This window comes from Tyto alba, unplaced genomic scaffold (genome assembly GCF_018691265.1).
Source record: "Tyto alba isolate M040663 unplaced genomic scaffold, T.alba_DEE_v4.0 Super-Scaffold_7, whole genome shotgun sequence".
NCBI classification, from domain to species: Eukaryota; Metazoa; Chordata; class Aves; order Strigiformes; family Tytonidae; genus Tyto; species Tyto alba.
The window spans coordinates 15,230,819-15,255,983 of record NW_024881328.1 but is presented as its reverse complement, the minus strand read 5'-3'; the positions used below and the strand labels follow the sequence as shown (position 1 = coordinate 15,255,983).

The 25,165-nt window shown below is 37.9% G+C and overlaps 1 long non-coding RNA gene across 1 annotated transcript; it reads right to left on the bottom strand.

The window, feature by feature from the left end:
• Window positions 1-1,165: 1,165 nt before the first annotated feature.
• LOC116961256 lies at window positions 1,166-23,670 on the bottom strand. Its single transcript, XR_004406904.1, has 3 exons — window positions 23,623-23,670; window positions 13,577-13,598; window positions 1,166-1,179 (listed from the first exon to the last, which is right to left on the bottom strand). It is a non-coding gene; the product is annotated as an uncharacterized LOC116961256 (long non-coding RNA).
• Between the last annotated feature and the right edge of the window lie 1,495 nt (window positions 23,671-25,165).

Genomic DNA, 25,165 nt, shown 5'->3' with positions numbered 1-25,165 from the left:
CCTTAAGCTGTACTGTAGCAAGAAATAATCACAATAATAATGAACAGTGTTATTATTGGACCACATTATGAAGACCAGTGATTTTGTACCAAGCTTTTACTGTCAGGGGAATGGTTCATTAACCACAAAGAACACTTCACATTAGGGATTCAGTTTATCTGGCCAATTTAGACATTGTTTAAGTAATTTTTAATTAAAATTGGTATTCTACATTTTGGAATGGTGTACTGGTTCAAAGAAATTATAAGCACAATTACTACAATCAAGTTGTTAGTAAATGTTTTTGTTCCAGATAAAGGTTGGACACTGGTCAATCTGTTAAGCAGCCATTCTGGCCTACCTTGCAGTTTCAGTTCCAATTAGTAGGGGGTGGATGAGAAGAGGAGGAGAAGGACAAAACCTTTTCATAACATAGGAAGTTTTTTATTTGGCAAGGGGTAAATAAAGGAAATTCCTTGAAAAGTGGGTTATACACAGAGAAGGAAGAATTTTGCTTGTAACCTTAATAACAAACACTGATTTATTTTGATCAAACCAGCTCTATGTCACATTATTTGCTGCAGTAAATATCCTTTTGGGGATTAAAATGAGGCTGGGGAAAAAATGTACTTATATTCTTCACAATATTTCATCCCATTGCAGGATAACATAAAATTAATGAAAATTGCCTTTAGTCTGGAGAGAAGCCCTAGCCTCCCAAGCACCAGGCAAGAAATGTGACAGTGCTGTATCTGAAGGAGAATTCAGATTAAACTCCCAGCCAGTGTAAATATCACATAATTTCATGGACTTTTATGTCTCAACACCTGCTGAGGATCTGTCACAACTGAAGTGTGGGGTTCACACTGTTTTAGACACCATTTAAAATGAGAAACAAACACAATCCATGACTGTAGGTACTTCTTCCTGTAAACAAACCAAACTGTACATTAAGATCTGCCATCAGTGTGAAGTACTAATTCAAATTCATTAAGATCAGGCACAAGTGACAGTTTACAATACTTTCACTTACCCTGCAGCCAAACTGGGCTCAAAGTGCCAGCATCATTTTTGAGACGGATGCAGTCATGGAACCTCAATGAGCTGCAACTGATGTCTTGTGGGGGGGACTGGAAGGATACAGGCTGTGTCTGCATGAACTGGGGACTCTGGTGCAAGTAATGCATGTCAAACTATGCCCTTAGGGAGTGCAAACAGTCAGATTAAAAAAAAATCTTATAGGTAGAAAGAGTCAGACCTTCAGGCTATAACAAACTGTACATGGGTGGAGAGTAGAATGATAGCTACTGTAATATTAAAAAATTAGACATCAGAAAATCATTTCAATATATGTAAATCTGTCATCCTTCTAAGCAGTGTTGGAGCACATGCTTCAGGAACTGGGTGCTTAAAAGTAAGCATATGCTTCAATTTTCAGTCCTAAAGAAGAATGGGGGTTTATACACAGGTTTTAGAGAGGGGGATTCATGTTGTGGCAAACTTGCCCTTCTAATCGGCCAGACAAAACTGCTGAGTTCATCAGCTGCAAAGCTGATTTAGACCAAAGGTATCAAATTCATTTTCTTCCTTGCGAGATTAATTGTGATAAATCTCTTCCAAATGTGCTAAATAATGAAATGAAATGAAACATATTCTTCATGCCTAAATGGGTGGTTTCTCACATCCTGATGGAATATTGTTGAAGAATTACAATAGACAGAAATGGTTCAAATACACTTGTTAAGAAGTAATAACAAACAGGTAAAGAAAGACCACAGGGACTCCACTAGGCCAGTTTATTTTTTATTTCCTCATTTTAATTCACCTATTTTCTTCACACTATTCCCTTTGCTTTCTTCACTAAAGAAGTAATAGAGATGTCTTTTGAAGATTCTAATGACTCCTGAAGTCTTATTTTTGTTGTAATTTATTTCATGTGTGTGTTCCTCCACAGGAAGCAGCTGTGTCTTCTAAATGGGAGAGAAGACTTTTTAGAGACCTCTGATGGCAAAAGAAGGGGTAGGGATGGGGATGGGTGTGTAGAGGAGATGTGAAGGAGAGGAAATTCTTATGGTTCTCCTATGTACTGAATGTATTTAAAATGTCTTTCCTCTCAGGGAAGGCAAGAGGGATAGCCTGTGACGCTGTTTCTGTCCACCTCACTGCACTCAATGACTGGTGACTTGGATAATGGAACAGGGAACTAAGTGCTCATCCCACCTGTGCACATTACCATCTAGCTTTAGTTTTGATTACACAAAAACCTTATATACACACAAGTTAAACAGTATTTTCCCTTCATTGGAGATGTTTAGTGGAGTAAATACATCCAAATGTACCCTCTCAGGTCTTCTGTGGACCTGGTCAGCTTTCCCATTTGCTCTGACACTAGAGTTTCTTCAGGCTATATGTCATCTTCATCGAGGACTCTGAAGTTATTCTTAGTTGTAGGGTTTAAAACAACACATCTTTCAGCTCCTAATTATATAAGCACATCTATAATTTCTTTCCTACAAGTAGTTTTCTCTGAGTTTTTCTGGAGTGTCCTGTTCTTAACATCTTCTACCCAGTGTCCATGAGATCCTCATTATTTGCAGTACTCATTTTGTGGCCTTGGAAATCAGACTCAAGTCTCCACTTGTCTCTACAAAGAGCTGCCTCTAATTCTCATTTAGTCTGCATGACAGGCAGCAGACCCTGCCTCTGCTATCAAAAAGAGAACTCTTTTGTCAAAAAAACAACATATGACAAGCTATCAAACCCGGGAGATAAAAATTGGCATCTAAAAATGAGGTGTTTGTGTTTAACAGCAGGGGTAATAACAGAACAAATCACATAACATAGTAATAAACTGTTATAGATAGTTGTATGATGCAGACTGATATACACAAACTAGAAATTTAAAAATTATGGTCAGGAGCCCAGAACAGAAGAGACAGTAGCATGAGATGGTGAAAGACAATCCAGAAGTCAGGAGGATAAAGTCTTCCATTGGAGCATGAGGAAAAGGTGGCAAAAAAAAAAGAAACAAAAATGTCAAACCAGAATCAGATGTTTTGATTTCTTCAAAGTAATTCATGGCAATTTTCAAACTGGTATCATGATTGCCAATCAGATGTCAGCACATAATTCAATTTATCTTCTTGAAACTTCCCAGAATGCAAATCTATCCAAATTAAGAACCAGAAAAATAGGTGGTGGGGGCTGGAACAAGAAACACAAAACCTTAAATAGATTGATATTTCTTTTCACTCATCTTCTTCTGTACGATGAATTGAATTTCTGTTAGTAACTAGGCACTTTTGCAGACACTTATTTAATGTCATGCAGGAGAGAGGCAGTAGGTGTGGGCAAAAGAAGTGAGTCATACCTTGCTCAGGAGGGAACCTGCTGTGATGTTCATAATGCAGTGAATTAAGTTCAAAAGAAGAAAGTTTCTTTTTCTTTTCTCTTGTTCCTACACTTTTTCTTTTCCCTGGTCTGACAGACACCCAGATTCATGACAGCTTCTTAATACTCATTTATACCATTGATAATTAGTCCTGAATACAAGTCTATCCTGAAAGATGATAAATCATCCCTGATTTTGACATAAATACAGTAAAAATGTATTGTCTTATGTATAGTTGCCTGGTACAGGGGCAAGAACTTCTCTCTGCAGTGAACTGGGAACTTGGCCACCTCCCCTAGCAGCAGTCCAAGATGACTGCAGCATATGTTGTAACAGTCTCTAGATTTAAAGATGCGAGGGCAGTCATCTGGCTCTTTCTCTACTGAAGCATTCTTTCCTGATGATCGGAATAAAACCCAGACTGTTTGGGGTTTAAATCAGGGTGCATATAACACAATGCTCTGTCATAAGACTGGAAGTTGTCTGAAGACATTGCCATCTGGTGTGTAGAAAATAGGAGATTTTGATGTTCAAGGAAAAAAGCTCTGTCAAACTTACAGAAGAGGTCTGATTTGTTTAACAGTGTTGTTTAACATCCTTGTCAGTGACATGGACAGTGGCATTGAGTGCACCTTCAGCCAGTTTGCCAGTGACACCAAGCTGTGTGGTGTGGTTGACACACTGGAGGGAAGGGATGCCATCCAGAGGGACCTGGACAAGCTGGAGAGATAGGCCCGTGCAAATCTCATGAAGTTCAACAAGGCCAAGTGCAAGGTCCTGCACATGGGTTGAGGCAATACCAAGCACAAATACAGGCTGGGCGAGGAGTGGATTGAGAGCAGCCCTGTGGAGAAGGACTTGGGAGTGTAAGTGGATGGAAAACTGACTATGAGCCAGCAATACATGCTCGCAGTCCAGAAATCCAGCTGTGTCCTGGACTGCATCAAGAGAAGGGTGGCAAGCAGGTCAAGGGAGGGAAATATTCCTCCTCTACTCCACTCTCATGAAACCCACCTGCAGTGCTGTGTTCAGCTCTGGGGTCCCCAATATAAGAAAGATATGGACCTGCTCGAGCGGGTCCAGAGGAGGTCACAAAGATGATCAAGGGGCTGGATCACCTCCCTTATGAGGACAGGCTGAGGGAGTTTGGGTGGTTTAGCCTAGAGAAGAGAAGGTACCGGGAACACCTCACAGGGCCTACAGGAAAGATGGGGAGGGACTCTATCAGGGACTATAGTGATAGGACAAGGGGTAATGTTTTTAAAATGACAGAGGGTAGATTTAGATTAGATATAAGGGAGAAATTATTTCTTGTGAGGGTGGTGAGACACTGGCACAGGTTTCCCAGAGAAGCTGTGACTGCCCCCTCCCTGGAAGGGTTCAAGGCTGGGTTGGACGGGGCTTTGAGCAATCTGGTCTAGTGAAAGGTGTCCCTGCCTATGGCAAGAGGTTTGGCATTAGATGATCTTTAAGGTCCCTTCCAACCCAAACTATTCTAGGATTCTATCATGTGTTTCCCTTGTTTCATTATAATGATTTGTAAGCAAATTCAAATGCCATTTGTAAGGTTCAAACTGAAGTTACTTAAGCAAAAGAGAAGTGAGTGTTGGTGATAGGAATGAAAGACTCGCTTTTGAGATCCTACTGGGACACCCTTGTGAATATAAGCCATCATTCAAATTAAAAATAAAAGCTGCAGTCTGGGATGTTTTATAGGGGCACCACAAGGCCTTAAGTTTCACTTTCTCCCTTATTTATTTATTTTGTCTGTGAGCCAGTTGTCCATTCAGAACATGACAGTTAATTACGCTTCTCTGTTTCCCTCTGACAAACAAAGCACAAGTAATGCCAGCAGGGATTAAACTGTTTGCTTTTGGTTTACAAGGAATTAAAGTGTGTGTGCAGTAAATTTCCCCATAAAGGTCTTTCCTAAAGCTGTAGACTGGGGAAATAATATTAGCAGCTAACGCTGTGGATGCACAGCACAGTTCAACAACCTTTAAATAAACGTCTAATATGTTTTCCCCTCCAAATGGGCTTTACTTGAGGTGTGTCTACATGGGCTTCAGCAGGCTGATGTGAGCCCACACCACCCATGCACCCTGCCAGCCATACACAACCACAGCCATTGCCAGCCTGACAGCCCTGGGCTGGTTCATTAGCTGAGTTAAGCGCTGCACTGATCACAGTTTACACTGTTTCCAGCTCAAAAGCTTTTGGAACCAGCTTGCTCCAAGTGCAAGCAGGACAGCGTGCACATTGCAGAGAGACTGAGAATTCAGTTCTGAATTCAGGATGTTTCAGGGATGGGCATGCTCCCCGTAACTCTACCACTTGCTTGTCTTGGCTGAATTACCTCCTCTCAAAATGCTCTTTTCTAGTTGTTTGCAACAAGACCTGTTATGTTCAGAAGGACAAGGTCTCTGTGAGAAGGCTGAGGAGTCACTAATGGGGCAGATTATTAACCTGCCTGCAGCTAGTTCAAATCTGTCGGATGCTGCCAACCAGAGGAAGTGCCGTAGATCAACCTGATAATATCAAACAGTATCTTACCTAAACTCTGACAACAAGAATTTAGTTTCCTATGATGGCCATTTTGAAACAAGTTGACTCCAGTCCGTTTGTGCATGGGAGACCCCTGCTGATTCAGATTTCTTGAGAGTTTTAGGAAGAGGACCCCAGGTCTAACCAGGCCTGGGTGCTAGGAGCCTCTCCATCCAAGCAAAGCAGGTTCAGTTCCAACACCAGGCTGCTCTGAACACATTATGGTGGCCTTTTCTGCAAGCAGAGCAGAAGCCCATCTGCCCTATGTGGGAACTGCAGCAGGAACATCTCCAGAGAAAGGGGGAGTGGAGGTGCTGAAGGGGAACTCAGCCAAAGTCACAAGCTTGACAACATAAAAATGATTTACATGCTTCAAGTGACAGGGACCAGGAAGTGGGATGAAAGGGCATTGAGAAAGGTAGGTTATTTAAAGTGTTTGACCTGTAAAAGGGGTAGTTCTGTCCAAAAACCTACACTCCACCTCTATAGGATTAACCACAGAAGAGCCACATGAAGGTAGCAGCATAGGGGAAGACTGCTAGTGTTTTAGATTTTCAGTAAAAAAACAAGAATCAGTGCCAAAAAATATTACATGTATTTTTATTTAAGAAAAACCCAGAAAGGATACACAAATACAGCTTCTAGCTCAAGAAAACCATAATCCATAGATATCTGGAGCCTGGGAAAATGCACCTGGCAAAATATCTTTGTATGCTTGTCCTTTTCTAGCACACTGGCCAAGTAATTATGCATGCTGGAAAATTCTTTCATGCATATTTTGAAAATAAATAGTAGTCTTTAACTTCAGACTGTTGTCAATAACTGTTATCAAAAACTTGAAATCCTTAATAAAAAAAAAAAAAAAAAAAAAAAAAAAAGAGAGAGAGAGAGAAAGCAATTCAGCAATTCCAGACCATACTTGTATAATGTGCAGGGAGACTGGAAAAAACAGCGACAGATTGAAAGGAAAAGGCACTGCAGGTGTAATATTTAATGGAGTCCTAATTGTGCAGTGGCTAAGAATAAATAGGCGGCACAGAGGTTGGTTTTGGGTGAGTGGTTGATTTCAAGTGCTAAACTCTACAACTAGCACTAAAAATGATGAGCTCACTTCTCTGTGCTGCAGTTTGTATTAGGAGTTAGATGGACTTCTCTGTGCAAACTGTTATCAAACACATACTGAGAAGGATAAGAATCCACAGGCTGTGGTTTCTGGTAGTCTACCTACTTACTCTAGTGTTTAGGAATATGAATCACTCCTTAATCTCAAAACCTCTACCTTATATTCAATGTGAACTGAACTTCTGTTTAATGACAAACTGAAATATTTCAAGCAGAAGAATAAGAGCACATTAATTAATTGATTAATTAATCAATTAAAGAGCACTCTAATTGTTAACATTGGTCCCTATCCTAATGACGATCAACATGCAGGAAAGTCTTTTTAGTGTTAGAGAAGAGCTTTGACAGTGTATGTTAATATACAAATCATGAGACTTGCACCTGAGGATCACCATATGGTATATTTTATCTCAAATCATGATTCAGCTTTAGAGCTGAAAAAGCTACACCAAATTAAGCCCTTCTTCTTTATGCTTGCAAAATATTCGTCATCTACAGCAATGTTCATTAATCCCAAATATTCAATTAATGTTTTTTGCAAATGCTGCAAATCCATGGATTGTTCAAAAGTTCCATTTTGTGTCTATTATCTTGAATGTCTTCTGTTCTAATTCTTTATTTATAGTTTGTGGTTAGCTGCCTAAAGTGATAAGATAATGTTGGTGTTGCATAGCCATCTATAAACTGCACCATAATTTGACAAGGTGACTTTTTTGATATTTCCATTGTATGCGCATCTGCAGCTGGATTTGCATAGATGTTAACTCCTTGACTATTACATTGCAGTGAACAAAATTTCATTGCCATGAGTATTTTGACAGAGCAAATAAAAAGGCACAGAAACTACAGTTACAGCAACCATATAAATGGATGCATTAGATAAAGCAGTAAGTACCATTGAAGCAAATCCTTTAATTTTATTTGGATCAATGTCTCGGTATCTACTGTTTTTGTCAGATTTCTACTATGATTTTGTCTCTTGCAGAACTTAATATTAATTTTGGAATCAAACTAAAGAAGAAAACAATGAAAGGCATGAACAGATTTTCTTTCTTAGACTGGTCTGTTCATTTGAAAATATAGATATATATACCATTAATATGCAGACATAATACACATAAATGTACATGAATAACCTGCTACAAAGTTTTTTTTTAAATCCATCACCCTTTGTTCTTGTTTAGATTCAGGAATATTTGATTTAGTTTACCCTGTACCATTGTATGAAGTCTTTCTGTTATGGATAGATAAATTATACATACATATATGTATATATACCCACAGATTTCTCTATAAAATGTGATGTCTGGGTAAATATTCTGGCCAGTATGTTAGTCCTGATATATCTGTATATTAAAAAAAACCAATATTGTTATTAATTAAAAATTTATTGTTATTAAGGCTCTGGTCCTTGAGAAAAACACTAGTCATTTTTGAAGTTACTCCTTTAAGTAAGTAATGTCACTGGTTGGGGTAAAGGACCCAAAGGACTTGGACTTAAATTTGTGTTGCTTTTTTATGTTGTTGCTGTTGCTATTTAAAGGTATTCAATTATAATGCTACTACTGGTTGTATTTCTACACAAAAATATTCGTACATATTTGTCTTTTCAACCAGGAAGAAATGCAGGATTACCTGTCTCAGCTCTGTAACAAACCTACAGTAGGTATGAGCTACATCCTGTTGTTGCTGTGAGAATACATTTCTGCTTACCCAATCTTGTTTTTCCTCATCTGCTAAAGCATCAGGATGTTAATACTAAATATCACTTGTGAAATATCATGCTCTAAGCTCAAAAGAATAAGTACTTGCAACTGTTTGCACTTGAACATGCCTGTCCCTTCCCCACAAATTAAGTGAAACTGATAAAAGAGTGGAATGGCCATCTATCAGAAACACAGCCCACTGAAAAGGTCAGAATCTTAACAGCAGATTTCTACAATTCACAGGAGGCACAAGACATTAAAAGTTACTGCCTCATTCATGTAACAAAGATTGTGTCAAGAAAATGAAATAGTACAATATTTATCTATTCTTATGAGAGCGTTCATCAAAAGTTAAGGAAACGGCTTTGAAGATCATTTGTCTAATGCTAGGAGGACTTTTCAGCTGTACGATCTACCACAGAAGTGGCAGGTTGCTGCATTTTTGAAAGCAGAGAAACAAAACACATCTAAAACCCTAAAGAATTAAAAGGAACATAGCATTTCTGTATTAGCAGTCACAGAGCTCTAGCGTCCCTCTACATAAAGCATTGGAGAAACGCAGAATCCACAAACCATCTCGGCTTTGGAGGGGTGTCCCAGGTTAGCATGAGACCCAGCAGGTAAGAAAAGATGTGTCCATTTAGGCCGGGCACCTCGCAAGCGTGGCTTGCCTCCTGAGCAGAGCGTCCACCTGAGCCACACTTGGACCACAGTGGGCTCCGCCCTACCGCAGCCCCCACGCGTCTTGGTTTGCTCTAGGACACCAAGGGACACGGCCAGCTGGGAATTACACATCTGTCCTTGCCTGGGTGACCAGAGTGTCAGCCTTCTCCTCGGAGCCCTGCCAAGAGGCTGGGGCTTGGCACAACAGGCAGAGCTTTCAGCACAGCTGCTGCTGCTGGTTTTCATTAGAAGTCCCGGTGGAGTGTTGAGCCGACCTCTGAACAAGGTAACGAGGCTTCTTAATGAGGGGGCAGTTTGGGAAGGCGAGGTACCTTAGTTTCCTGGCAATAACTAGAGTACCTCAGGAAGGAAATAAACTTCTTGACTTTAAATACACTGACCTGAACTCATTTGCACGTACCGTGCAAATCCCTTTCCAAGCGCCTCCTGCTGCTGCTGTCTCTGACCCTTCCAGCACTTTTTAGGTACCTTTCATTAGACAAATTACAAATCTCACTGAAGGGATGACTGGGCATTTTTTCAGGTTCAGAGCCCAAAACATGTTCCTCTTGCCTGCCCGTGGGAGCCCACTGCTCCTATTACGGCAGTGCAACACTTCTAGCAATCATATGGGTGACTCCCTCACTGTCTGTGCATGGCCCAGGGAATAATAGCAACTCTTTTGAAAGAAATAGGACCACTGTCAAACCTTCTTGCTATGTAAAAGTATTTGTGAAACTGTGCATAAGTAACTATCTCACTACCCGTATACCAGTCATATGGAATAGTGACTATTACATTGTTGATCAAATTCAAGAGTATGGAAAAGCACACATGGCTTATTTGCATAAATCCTTCTCTTAACTTCAACTTTGAGAGCTTCCATAGGATGTCAGAGTTTTATGACCCTTACTCTGACTTGCTTTTACACTAAAAAAATCAGCTATGACTCCACCAGACAGAGCTGGGCTTGTTGTAAGATGGCCAAAAATTGCTCAAAGCTGAGAGAGTGGTTTGACTTCAGCAGCGACCTTCGCTGCTTCCTTCAGGGTGTGCAAAGCAGATCTAGACACTTCACAAATTCAGAGTCACCATTTTCCCTAACAGCCTTCCAGTTTGTTTATTGACTTAATTCTAGTGGCAGTAAGGTTCATATTATCAAAATAGTTTTATTAATTCTTCTCTGTATAATTCTCTGTGTATTTTAAAATGCATTCAAAGTCTTTGCATGGTCAATTGTGTTATATCAGATGCTTTTTTTCTGATATATATGGGCTTATACAATTTTTTCCCAATGTACAATAACCTTTTTAATTGGTAATGCACAGTGCATAAAGCAAAAGTTATTTGATTTGTGGAAAATACAATCTATCATGGCTTTTTTAATTGCCTTTTTGTTATTTATATCTTGAACTATTGTCCATTAATCATTTGTGAGCTATTAATACCAAATTTGTATCCATTGAAGCTCTGAACTGAGAAAACAAGAAGACACTTGAAAAAATGCTTATTATGTTGGAAAATGCTTATTCTGTTGGATAAGGTCCGAAAATAAGGCAATAGTTTTGCATATATATATATAAAATAGGTATTCCTGTGACCATTTTATGTAAATTGGTTTTATATTTGTAAACATAGGTTTATTTTTATATATAATTTTTATTGTATAACATATATTACTATATAGAAATATATATTTATATTCATTGGTCAAAATAGTATCTTTTCTGTCTTTATAGCTGCTGTATGTATTGAACACTATATATATGTGTGTGTGTGTATATGTATATATATGTTCCTAAATTGCTAAGGTTAAAGGAATTTTGTTTCAGCTTTCAGGTTATAACACAAACATAAAAAGATCTTGACAAACTTGAACTGAAACATGATTTTCAACAAAATATATTGATAATGTAAAGAAACCCTGGATTTATTTTTTTTTTTTCCAAAAAACTAATGTTGCCGTTTTTATTTACAGGTTATTTTAACTTTGCTGAGGGTTTTTTTCCCCATTTCTGAATTAAAAGAACTCTGATGTTGGAGCTCCTCATGGAAAGGGATTTTTTTTGTCAAATAGTTCCAATAGTATAGAGTAACAATTTAAAGTTTAACTGAACAGTTCATAGTTTAACCACTTTGTCCAACTGATTTGTTTTGTATCATATTATTTCCACAGACCAATAATCCACTAGTACACAAGGCTTCCCTTTAGAATTTTTATACCTGCCCACATCTCTTAATCATAAAATTCTTCCCAGACTAAGTATTTCTCTGCATCTGGCTTAGTAGTCAATTGTAACAAGAAAGGAAGTTTCTCAAAGAGGATAATGAAAGATTAATATTACAAGTGGGAGTCAAAACTACACTTCTAGAATGTGTTCTTTGGCAGCTTGTAGGATACAAATACTAACAAATAGCAACAAAATTGTATCTTTTTGTTGATGGGAAGTATATATCTCACTACAGAGATATACTCACTGATAGTCTTCTTTCATTTTATAATCTCTAACTGAGGTCAGTATCATCTGCCCATTGCATACGAGAGATTTCTGTTCCATTTCCATCAACATTTCTAAAGGGATGATAATCAGATATAAAATACCAACTACTGCTTGTCCATAAGGTACCACAGGTTGACCAACATAGTGGTTGAATATTTAAAAGCCAAAACACTTACAAGTTTCCATATACATAAATGAGGAAACAAAGAAGGTGGGATGAAATGTAAAACTTGGTGGTAGTTGCTGCATAAGGTGGTCTGTGGGTTTTATTTTACTTTCCTTTTATTTTGTTTTGTTAAGACTGGAAGACTCATTCAAAAAAAAAGAAAAAAAAAGAAATTAAAAACTGATCTAAAAGATAATACGACAAAAAAAAAAAAGCTGACAGATACAAAGATTTAAGCCATGTACGCATTTCAAAGACTCCTCTTTAAAAATGTATAAAAAGACATCAAACAAAAGTTATACAGATAATTCAAAAAGCCTGACACCTAACATCATTTGAAAATTTGCACTGAAAGACCATTTCCATCTAAGAATTTAACCTACACTGCTAAAATCAGTGTAAGCCTTGCCCTCAAATTAAAGCAAGGAGGTATGCCCTATATTAAGTATATTTTAGAATATAACCTAAATTATAGATTGCAAGTATCTATCACAGTATAAATAACATTTTTTTCTTATTCTAAGAACTAAAATTAGACATGCTATGTCACATGAATAAGAGACAATAAAATTTTAGCTGTAGCAGTTAATAATACCTTTTACATAGCTTTTCATCCTCAAACTAAGTTAGTAATTAATCCTTATAAGCAAAGCTAGTTGAAGGATGTGTTGCAAATAAATTATCTGAAAGTGTATTATAAGTATATTTTAATAATTTCTTGGTGTTATATCCTAATTTAGGGAAAGGGAATGTGATGCACAACTATCAAATTCAAATTGCGTTAATTCTTAATGAGGTCTGACTCATAACTTGGGATTATTTTTTCTTCCAGATGACCAATAGGAATCTCCACTGATTTAGGTGATCTTTGGAAAACATCCTTAATTGTTGGTCTCGTTTCCAAGTGTATAAACAGAAATTAGTATTTGACTAGTCCAGCCACATTTGAAAGATGTTATTATTTACAGTTGAAAGTAGAGACATAAAGGCTGAAAGTGTTGACAGCTTGCCCAAATTTTCAGAGCAATGTGGTATTTGGTCCTGCATCTCTGACTGCCATGATTGTCGGTTTAGCTGGCATAAACAGGGTTTTGTCATTATGAAATAAATTTGTTTCACCATATATTGATATTTCTCACTCTGATGTTCCCTCCTCTGTGAAATTATGAGAGTTATGTTAAATTGGGAAGTCTCTGGTCCTGAACTTCCACAAGTGTAAATCAGTTGACTAATTAATCATGACCATATTACATCCTTTCCAATATGATTTTCTTTGTCTACATGAGGTTATAACAGCTGCTTAAAGGATATTAATGTTTTAGCAAACATGATTTAAATCCTTTTTGTTCCTGCAGTCTGGAGAAGAGCAGTAGGATCAATAAAGGCAGTTGTCTTTTTAGCATTGTCACTTACCTGATATGGTTTAGTAATGATTCATCTGTGAGATTTTATACCAGGAACTAAGGACGCATAAATACTGTCAGGCAAAATATTTCCAACTTACTGTTTATTCATCCAAAAGAGAGCTGCAATGAAGAATACAGGGGATAAGATGCCAAAAGCTTAAAAAAAAAAAATGCTTACCTAGTTCATTCTCAAAGTATATTTTGAGAGTAAGGACATACCTGCAAATACATTTTAACATAATTTTCCATGTATTCTACCATATTTTGTTTTGTCTTTTAATTTCCAATTCTTTGTTCACCCGCTAAACCTAGCCAAATCTAGTACACACCATCCACAGAAGGTGACTCTTTAGGTTAGGTCCCCCGTGGTAGATGTGATGTGGCAGAGAGGTTCCCAGCTCTTCTCCACCCCCTACCTTTGCTCTTAGTGGTAGAAAGTGGGCAGATAGCAACTGCTGTCCCAAAGCATGAGCTGGAAGAGCTGGTGCACATGTTTGGGAAAGGTCATGTGCTGCAGTAGATATAGATCTGGAGTGTGTTCAGGGTCCCCGTCTTGTCCCCAGGTTGTTCCTTTGCCAAGAATAGAGATTATATATAATAAATAGTTGTTGTCTCCAGCCTAGAGACAGCTCCATCATAAATATTCTCTATTGTAGGAAGTTTGCACTTTTGGCCTACTTAAGTAGCTCCTTCCTTTGCTTTGATACCTTTTTATCCCTCTGCTTCCTACATCTAGCTATGCAGCAGCAGCAAGGCTGATAAAGACTGTATAGCTGTCATTCTTTAAAACTGCAGAGAGTAAAGAGGATGGGAACCCCCTCTGCAGATATTGGTTTGTCACATTTTATTAGATCTGGTTCCTGAAGGGAAAGCCATATTAAAAAAGCATAGGCTGGATTTTACTCTCCACCATAATAATGCTCCTAGTACAAAAGGTCAGTTGTGGATTGGTTTCTTTTCTTTTACATCAAGAAACAGCTACAAGTAAATTGAGCTTCTCAGAAACCAACTTAGACAAAAATGTGCATCTATCACAGAAAGCTGCAAGCATGACCAGAGGCACATGGACTTGGACATGTTTGTACTATAAAGAGATGGTTGTCTCTTCTGAGAACTGACTTCACAGTCCACTAGAAAAGAGCAGGGATAAGCTGGGTGTCCCAGTATAGCTTGGTTGCTTCTCACAGCATTTTTAAAAGCAAAAAGAAAAACTGGTAAATTCCTGCTCTCCAGCTTGCTAGAAAATGTGTATTGAGACAAATAATTTTGGGCCAAACCTTTCTTCCCCAAGTTTACCCCTCTCTGAATCCATGAATCCAAGGCTAGAAGTGGGTTAAATGCAGTTGTAGGAAGGACTATTCCATCCAAATTCATGGCTACTGTAAGGTCTTTCAGAGGGTGAGCACTCTCCTCTGCCTTGTTTGTGTGGTTTGGTAGGCTCACTGGTGACACTGAAGTACAAACTGGGAGAGGGAAGAACTTGGGGATCACTGTGTTAGCTGTCACATACCTTGCCATTTCTGAGGAGGACAGTAAGGAAAGTGACAACTGCCCCATCTTCCAGAAAAGAGTTAAGTCAATGGTGGGTACCAGTTTCCACTATTTGACAATACAACCATAATTAGTTCTGCTTTAAAGAACAGGCCTTTGAAACTGTTGGTCATGGAAAACATTTCCATGTCAAAATGGGATGTTATTACATAAAACAACATTAAAAAACACTAAAAACCATCTTCATGATTAAATGAAAAATAGTCCCAGAAATATTTTTGAAACACTCACAAACCTTTTTTCCCAACTGTGGTCTCTGCTGACCAGCTGCACAATAACACCTGGCTACAAACCACCCTCTGACCATTAATTCAATCATAAATTAGACCCATAGCCTATAGTGTCAAGGTATCTCCGCCCTCTGAAAGAGTCAACAAGAGCAAATCCAGTGTCAGCTCCCCTTTGTGAGGCTTAGAAGATTGACCCATTGGATCTTGATAAATGAGTTTTAGCTACAAGGCTTCATTATTCTTTGAAAATAAATTGCAAGACAAGCAGGCTTTCTGAAGAAGTTATAGATATGTAATTATAATGCAAGTTAATCCTCTCCTTATCATGTAAAATAAAGTGATTTTGTGAAACAGTGTATCCATGTTCTGAAGACTATTGTGTTTACTGGATCAAAAAACAAATCTCCTGGAGAAAAAGCTGTATCTTTAACTGAAGATACATAATCAATAACCTTGCAAGGCATTCAGGCTACATATTCACTAAGGACCTGCTTAATCAAACGTATCCATGTCTCTTTTAGGATAAATCCCCGTAGTCAGCTACACTGAAACAGTATTTTCAGCTCTTGTTTTCATAATGTTAGTCCTACATGACAGTTCTGTGTCATCTGACAACCCTAATCCATCTCAAGGTTAGAATCTATTTTGTATTTCAAATCTCCCAAATCTCTGACCACTTAGTTTAAGTAGGATTAGCATAAGCACCAGAACCCACAGAGAAGCAACGAAAGCCAAACTACGCTTTGATCTGCTCAAGTAGACATTTGCTGAACTCCAGCAATACAACAAGCAGCAGAGCAGAGCAGAACAGGAGAGCTGAAACCTCAGAGCAAAGCTTCGCAGTGGATGTGCATTGGTAGAAAGTTACCAGACACATTGTGTGTTTCATTAAAATGTTTTACTCAGAAAGTTAGGAGAAAAAAACCAAAACTCTTCTTAACAATGAAGCAGAAGCTGATGTTGCTTCAGCACAATCATTAGTCCACTGAACAGACTAAAATCACTTGGGAAATTGTTCCTCATGATACTGGAATTTAAATCAAAGTTTGTCCTGGCCCTGTGCATGCACTATTACGCATTTGAATGAGAAGTATTTATCTACTTATAAGTGGAGAGATAATATTATTACCGAACTCAGTTGACAAAGTTGTGTAAATTGTGTCTGCCGCATACCAAAACCAGAGGGCCTGATCCTGTGTATCTGATGCAGGGTTGTTTTAAGATTAATTAATAAAATGATTTAATAGAATTGCTCAAATTAATTTTCTGTTTCCTGGACTTAGAATTTATTTTATAAGACAGCTTTTGTGGTTCTGTGTTCATGTGGGTACAATGCAAAAGGAGCTCTATCCACTGATAACCCAAGGAAGTAGATTGTCTTTTTACCATTTTTCATAAGAGAAATGTAAAAAGAAACAAATATCTTAAATACTGAAATGAGATTTAAAATAAGTTTTTAAATTTTAATTTCTTCTTAATCTGTTGTAGCCTTGTATAATCAGTCACATTTTAATAATCATTTGCCATTTGCATATTTTTTCCTCAACAGTCTGATTTTCAAATGGAAGCCTCCTGCTGTAGAAGGAATGCTGATATTAATCTCATATTTAAAACCACAGTGTGAGTGTTGAACATATTCTGAATATGAGCTTTAACAAAACATCTTACAGAACACTGTCTTGTTGCTTGATGCTGGAACAGCAAGCATTTTTTTTAGTTCTGAAAAATTGCGGGTTTGCATTCATTATTCTTTTGTATGTTTTTTATGCCTTCAGAATAATGGTGTTGTATTTCTTATTCTCTGAACTAACTAATATTCTTCATAGTTTTATTTTGGTTTGGTTTGGGGTTTTTTTTGCTGCTGCATTAATGTTGAATGTTCTGGTTTCTGAGTTTCAAGTAATATAAATGAGAGAAAATACAAGTTTTTTAAATTAATGCAGATTCATAACAAAAAAAAAAAAAAAAAAAAAAAAAAGAAAAACTCCTCCCTTCCCCTTCCCTCTTCTCTCCTTTCCTCCAGCTTTACATTGCTCCTGGTCAGTTTTGGGATGGGTAGTGGAGTAGAACATTGGCAGAAATGGTGGGCTGATACATTCAGATGGGTATAGGAATAAAACTAAAAGGTATAGTAGAGAAATTGCAAACACTGCCTGTTTTTTAAGTTGGCATTGAAAATGACTTGTCTATACTGTCTTTCACAGATTGCTGAGCTTAAGTGGCTGAACTTGAGCCAGCTCCATGCATAGCACTGTGTTAGCTCACAAATGCACCTTTTAAGAGACAAGCCATCCCATTCTGTGACCCACAAAACAGTGTCATGTCTAGCTGTAGAAGACCTTGTAGATGCAGTAGGAAAGGTGCTCTTTGGAATTATTCAGCAAATTTATTGGATTGCAGTGATTCATGACTGAACTGCTGGCTTATGTCCTAAGGCAGTACAGGTAGGCAGAGGATGCTTTCCCATCTGTGCTGTTAATGAACAGTGGGAGTGTTCAATGTATCTCTGAAGGGACATTAAATCCTTGGCAGTCCCTCACACCTGAGCAGGGAGTGGGTCTCAAGGCAGCTGAATCCTTCTGGCAGCCAGTTCCCATCTGTCCCCATTCAAATATGACAGATAACCTGCATCCAGGTCACCTGGCAAGGGCTCATTTAGGGATGTGAGGGGGCAGCAAGGTTGCACCATTCTCAGGTGTCTCCTCAAACAACTATGTGATACAGCATCGTCAACAGTCTGGGTACCACCAGTACAGCCAACAGCACTTGAAAGAGCTACACCCTCCTCCTTTGTTTTACTGAATATACAGCCAACTGCATGTCATGGGACAGCAAACGTGTTTTTTTCTGGTATTTGGTCTTCCCAATGTGATACTTGGCTGCAGAGAGCCATGCTGAAGGCTGCCCTTGAAGCCAGTGCCCCTCCTGCCATGGAACTGGATCTGTCTGTTCCACTCTGGGACTTGGTACCCTCCAACTGGTAACTGGTGAAATTATTGTCCTAACCTCAATAAAGCAGATCATTATTTTCAATGTTGTACTTCCATGGGAATGCTTATAAAGAGGACAAGGTAGGAAACTGTGAGGGATGATGGGATTCTGCAATACAATAAAAAGGGATTATTTTTCTTAATAAAAAAGGCTTTTTCAAGTCTTTCAAGCCCAAAGCACTCAGATTTTCCTTTCAGTGCCGAAAATCCACTTTTCTTTTAAGCTTATATGCAGTAAAATGCTCAGCTGAATCTCCCTGTGTCTTTTCCTCTCCAAAAAATCTGGTGACGTTTCCCACAATATGATGTTATAGGAAAATCTCCTTTGCTGAACAGCTCTTATTTGGCTTCTAGGGGTGAAAGCTAGATCAACTCAGATCTGGTTTAATTTAGAAACTCGTGTGCATTACAATAAAAAACTTTTTCCTAGTGACATGTGAAAAAACAAACCATCACTATTTTTATATAACTTATAGGTCTTTTCAGGAAAAAAGAGTCTGAATAGTGGAGTTTGGGTCCACCAAATATTCAGTTTCACTTAAACAGCTGTTTTTAAATTGATCTGTTTCACACCTGAGATGAATCTGAGCACTTTAAAGGGGAAGCAGCATCTGCTGAAGTGTTGTTTTGTTTGATGTATGCTAGGACTTCAAATGCGGGGTTTGCACACCAGAAAAAAAGGATACTAGACGCCAGGTTACTGCCTTTCTCAGACTTTCCTACTGAATAATTTCTGTGTTTATTATGTGTAATTTAATACTTATTGGGAGAAAAATAGAGAAATATTCTAGTCTTGTGATTTTCCATGTAATTGTGATTTTGGGAGCGGGGGAGTGGGCAGCAAGACAAGGAGGTTGTTCTTATTTAAATTTTAATTAATAAAAATCAAGATAATGTAAGTCCAACTTCTTCTCTCATTTACTTTGGTGTAGAGCTAGCCTAATGAGATGAAATAGCTTATGCCAGTATAACACTTCATGTCATGTTGAGAAAGATGCATCCAGGAGGAAAATATCTTCTGTACCCATTTTCACTCTTCACTGTATGTTGTTCATACATTAATCTGTGTGGTTTTCTGCTCAGTCTGGCAAATCAGTATGTCTGAGTCTCCCAATAAAGCTTGTTTCTACAGCTAATCTACTAATTTAATAAGACAAAATGCATGCTACAAATTCCTGTCTTTTCTTCCACACTCAGGAAGAAGAAAATGAATGAGTAACATCTGATCTGAATGAAAACCACTTACCTATGGATGCTGCATGAAATAGAGGCTTGGAGAGAGACAGGGAAAAGAGTTTACATCACCTACCTTAGATTATTACTATAAGACCAGTAGACTTCTTAGCGAGTCAAAGATTCCTTGTGAGGGCAAAACAAACAGGAACCTAACAGAGGTTCTGTGAATCATCATTTGAAAAAACCTAGAGAGGACTGCTGACCCTCCAAGACACTCATTTCCTATCTGGGACTTAGACTTACTAGTCTAAAAGTCAGGCAGTGTGAATATCCCTAAATATTCTGTCATCTTTGTATATCCAACCTTCAAGTTGTAATCAATTTTTCTTTCTTTCATTCTATTTTTACTGCTCTGCTAAAATTACAGAAGCACCAACCTGGAGTGCATCCAATAGCCATTTCTCCTCATGGAAAATAAAAACTGACCAATAGCCAACAGGAAAATGGAGTGATGGAAACTGGACAAAGGAACCTTTTCTGTATGGGCTTTGATAATTCTGATTTCCTCTCCTTTTCAGGCCAGTGAGAATGGGGCTACAAAACTATCCACTTCTCGCTTAAATCACCTCTGTCATGGTACTGCATGTGTACGATCCCTCTTTCCATTTCATATAACAAAAATCTTCTCATATTCACTTTCAAAGCCTATCCTCGATGTTCCTTCATTCTTTCTCCGCATGAATAATCTATGAAGCTATTGATGCCCTGCACTTACACACTTCCATTAATGCTGACCTTGACGTCCAACATATATTTTCTTCCTTTCATGGGAGAAGTTCCTTGGGTCAATTCAGTGTCTTTGCTTGGGGTATATGCAATCTTTATAAACCTTTAAATCTCCTCCAAAGCTGTACCTATTTTGCATTTGAAGCCCACTTGCAATTATCTATTTTGTTGTGACTTATCCTGATAGTTTCACTATCACATTTCAGCTATTGCTTTTCTATTGACACTTGCTTTATATGTATGTAAAGATCACACAGCAATTTTTTCTTACATGTAAAATGTTTTTTAACAGGTCCTGGAACACAAGGTGGGCACATTTGGTACAAGGTTTTCTTTCATATAGTTTGAAGGAAGCTATGGAAATTTAAGAAAATTAAGAAACAAGATCTTACTTTGCTTGGCCAGTCAACAGCTTTCTACTTTAAGTGGTGCATAGTAAAATCTGTATCTGTATTCTCCAAAGATTGTCCAGGAAGATAACCCTGTTGAACTGAACACAATCCAAAAGTATTCTGAAGTCAGCAGCAAGTCTCTGCTTGACTTCTCTAAAAGCAAACTTTCACCCAGAGAGAGAGAGAGAACATATATTAGAATGCTTCTCATTTCTTCATTCTGAACTAGTTGGGCTGGAGATAGAGAGAGGATAGACAAAATCCATTAAGTGTATTGAGGAAGATTCATGTTGTCTAGAATCTTTCTACCCATTATTATGCTGGCAGTTTCAAAAAGGTGTCAATTTTCTGTGCCAAAATATGGGACTAAAACTACAAATCCTCTTTTGGATTCATGAGAAGAGAAACTATTTATTTGTGATTCATGATGAAAATATACCTTATATACGAGTATAAAAGTAGCTGGTTTTGTGTTGCATAGAAAATAGCCTTATAAATATCTCTTACATTGAATTGCTTATAGTTCTCATGCTTTATATGCAGGATAAGCCCTGGGTTTGAAGTGTGTTTATTATTTAAAGGCTTGTTTTGATATATCAAGGTCTCTTCCATTCCTCCTGATCATCCTTTCCTTTGAAGGTTCACTACCTGATTGAAATGAGAATTTCCATCCACTGCATCAAACAAGTAATGATCTCTCCTGAAAGGTTTTGTATTTAATGGCACCGTGTGTGATGGGAGAAGGGAAAGGAGGGAAATTTTTTTTCCCCAACCTCCCTGGTCATCTTGTTCTGTGTAATAATGTTGAATCTACCATATTATGAATAGCAGAACTAATGTAACCTTGGTGTATCTCTAATAAATAGAATTCAAGCCCAGGTAATAAATGGGCTGTATATTAAAGGCAGAATGAGAAGCCCGTAAGGGAAGGCAATGCACCCAGTAAGGTGAAATACCTTTATCTCATCCATCACTATAGTTCTTCACTATACAAACTTTAAACCATAGAAGGAGACAAGAAAATACGAATGTTAAAACACATTTTGTATATTAGGTACAAATTAATACCTTTCCAGTATTAGCTCCTGGACTCAGATGCCTTCCCGGAGGGGCTTCATTCTGATTTCTGTTGTTACTACCAGTAATTTGTGCATGTTAGCAAGCCATATGCAATACAACTTCCTGAAAAACTAATTAGAAAATATTTTGTTTTCTTATTTTCCTGGGAGTTCTCAAATTTTAAAAGCAAACCTTGTAATAACATCCATTTACATAGTAAATCACTGAGCATCCATTGAACTCAATAGAGTTTGGTTTGTTGCAGCAAATAAGGATGTCTCTCTCCCCTTTTTGAATTTCCAGTCAAGTAGCTTAGTGCTACTATAGGTTTGACAAATATACTGCGGAGACAAATCACGGTCACCATCTTGGCTACTCTGAAACAATGGAGTTTTCTAGAATTCAGCTAAAACAGTGGTGCTAGGTAGAACCAGGCACAGTAACAAGGGGCAATGACCAAACTGTGGCTTGTAAGCTTCAGGGTGGAGATTAGGAAAAAGCACTTCCCCTGGAAAACAAATGCATCTCTGGAACAGGGTGTCTGGACAAGCTGTGATATCTCCATCTTTGCCTGACTCAAGATTACTGAGTCTGTAAAAGTACTGCTTTTGATTCAGAATATTTGACAAAGCCTTTGATCTAAAAATTTAATCATTTTTTTATCATATTGGATGACATTTCCTTTATTATTATCCCTAAATCCGTCATGAAGCATTGTTATATAAACATTTAAAAAGGTTAATAGGTGGGCACATCCCTGACTAGTGTAGCCAGCAACAAAAGGTTTTGATGTCCTGAATTCACAAGAGATCTCTCCCACTGAAATATGATGAAATGAGCAAACAATGCTTTCAAGCTTCCTAAACAGTCAGGCTTTTGCTGTTAATATCAAAGAACTTGACTAAGTTCCTTTAAGCTCTCTCTTCTGGTGTTTTTGCCACCAACTTTGTAGTGATTCTACATGAGAAAAATCATTAAATCTCATGCATTGTAATTTCCAGTTTCTGCTTTAAATCTTGTTACGATTCTTCCCTAAGATTTGATGCTTTCATATTGTATCAGCACCTATTGGCTTCAGGTAAAGCCAGGTCCTACTTTACTTCACCAGTATGTGTTGTAAGAGGCCATCCCTGTTCCAGAGACATTATAATTACACAAGAGATGAAAACTGTGGGAGGGGAAATGTAGGGAGTACGAGAGAATTTCATGATTATCAGAATGGGTCATAAAGCTAGCCATATCTTTATTCATTAAACTACACTTCACCCATTGTGTAAAAAGGTCTATCTAAGAAATATAAGACTAATTAATTAGAAAGTTGTAACAAAAAAGTGAAAGGACTAGCCACAGGGAGGCAAAGGAAAAAGGATACCAGTCAGGCCAGCTATGTCTTTCAGGGTAATCATTAAAATAAAGTAGATTGTTAACTGCTGTTTCACATTCTGTGGTGTTCTTAAAACAATGTGCTGTTCTTTACTTCTTTCCTCTAACCTGGTATATTACTTCTTTGTTTGTTTAATGACACCACACATGTACTTAAGAAAATTGCACACCAAGGATCTGATTTATTGCTTCAGATTCTATTTGCATGAAAAAAACAACACCAGAGCAGTATTTGACAGGTATGTATCAATTCAACTCCTAAGGGGTATATTTTGAGTCAATTGTGCGAGGAATTAGGCATGCAGTTACAACATTTATTTAAATTTGTGAGCATTTAGTACTTCTCCTCAGGAAATAGAGTTACAAACAGACTGACTGGTTTCAAGTACATTACAAGTACAACTTGAACATCCTGACCCACCCAAAGTCCTGCCATTTCAATCTGTATATCCCAAATTATTTCAGTTACACTTAATTTATATCTTGGTTCTGTCAGTTCCTAGCCACTGACAAAAATTATTCCAGATTGCCTAGGGCTAGTCCAACCAGCATGAGTTCATTATCAAAAGAATGATACCTGCCTGTTCCTCTGCATGTCATCTTCAAAGTACATCTGGACGTTCATCTAGAAAAAAGTTTTCGGAAGAAAAACTTTCGTTTGTTACAAAGGCAAAGATACAACTCAGAGGATTTAGTGTTCTACTGAACATTTCTTTTCTGTGTTAGTATAATGGATATAAATGCATTTCATTCAGAAATCAGCTATGAGGACAATCTAATTGACTTAAAACTGTTATGGTGCCTGCCCACTAGCTGGCAGAAAGAGAAAAAAATATTTACAAAAGGAGGAATAATTATTTCATACTTATGGTTACAGCTGATTGGGAATTTGCCAGCAAAAGAAGGTTGAAATAAAATATTAATTTGTCATTACCATCTGCTCCTCAAAGTCCTAATCCTTTGTGAACAATGATGCATTAAGTCTTAAAATACCCACATTATTCAGATAGCTGTTCATTAGCCTGTTTTATAGAGGCACAGTTTTGTGCTGTCCATTTGCATAAACATGAATTTAATGCTATGGAAACACCTCTGGGTCAGACTTTTAGGTGGCCAATTCCCACATATTATCTGTGGCACATGAGCCTCTAAATTGCTGTTCAGCAGCACAGGAAACAGCTGCTTTGTAGGTCGGGCTTTTAAAACAGTCTTTGGACATTGGTTGGCAGAGACACATGCTGCTATAAGTGATATACCCAGGAAAGAAAAAGAAGCGGAAAGTCCTGAGGACGCCAGCTGAAGAATCTGACCTAATATATTTCAATGCATGAGGAAAATTGCTCTTTCTTCCTTAGAGAAGTGGCTGAGTAATGAATGAAGCATGTATTCATACAGAGAATACCAGCATGAAAGATTATGAAATAATGCACCATGGATAATTTACAAGAAGGAAGAAGGAATGCATACAAATAGATAAAGCATCAAGTTAAGGCAGGAGATTTAGGCCTTAATACCAGACCCAGCCCTCCAACCATGAGCGACACTTTGGTTAAGTTACTAAAACTGTTTGTGCCATTTCTTCCTCTCTCTTCTTTTGTCTGCCTTTTCTATCTAGACACTAAGCTTGTTAAAGCGCAGACTGTATCTTTCGTGCTCACACAATGTGTGGAACAATAACAGCCCCATGCTCAGCTGGAACTTTTAGACAGTACCATAATAGAACTAATTAATGGTAATGAGATCTATGGAGTACTGTACAGGCTGCCTTTTAAAGATATCCACGCTGGGTCAGAGCTGTGAGATTTCTCATGCACACAGTGAATCATATACCATTCTGCCAGTTTAAATTGCTACCACATAGACTGAGCAAGAAAAGCTTGCATAGCTAGTGGGTAGGGAGTATGACTTCTCCAGCATCAAAGCACATTGGGAAAATCCTACCAGCAATAGTGACTAGACAAACAGCTACCAGGACAAGCTAATTTACTTAAAACTATTGTAGTGCCTGCCCACTAGCTGGCAGAAACAGAAAAAAAAAATATTTATAAAAAGAGGAATAATTATTTCATACTCCTTGTAAGCAGAATATATTGATGATGGAAGCCTTCTTTTTGTGCTTT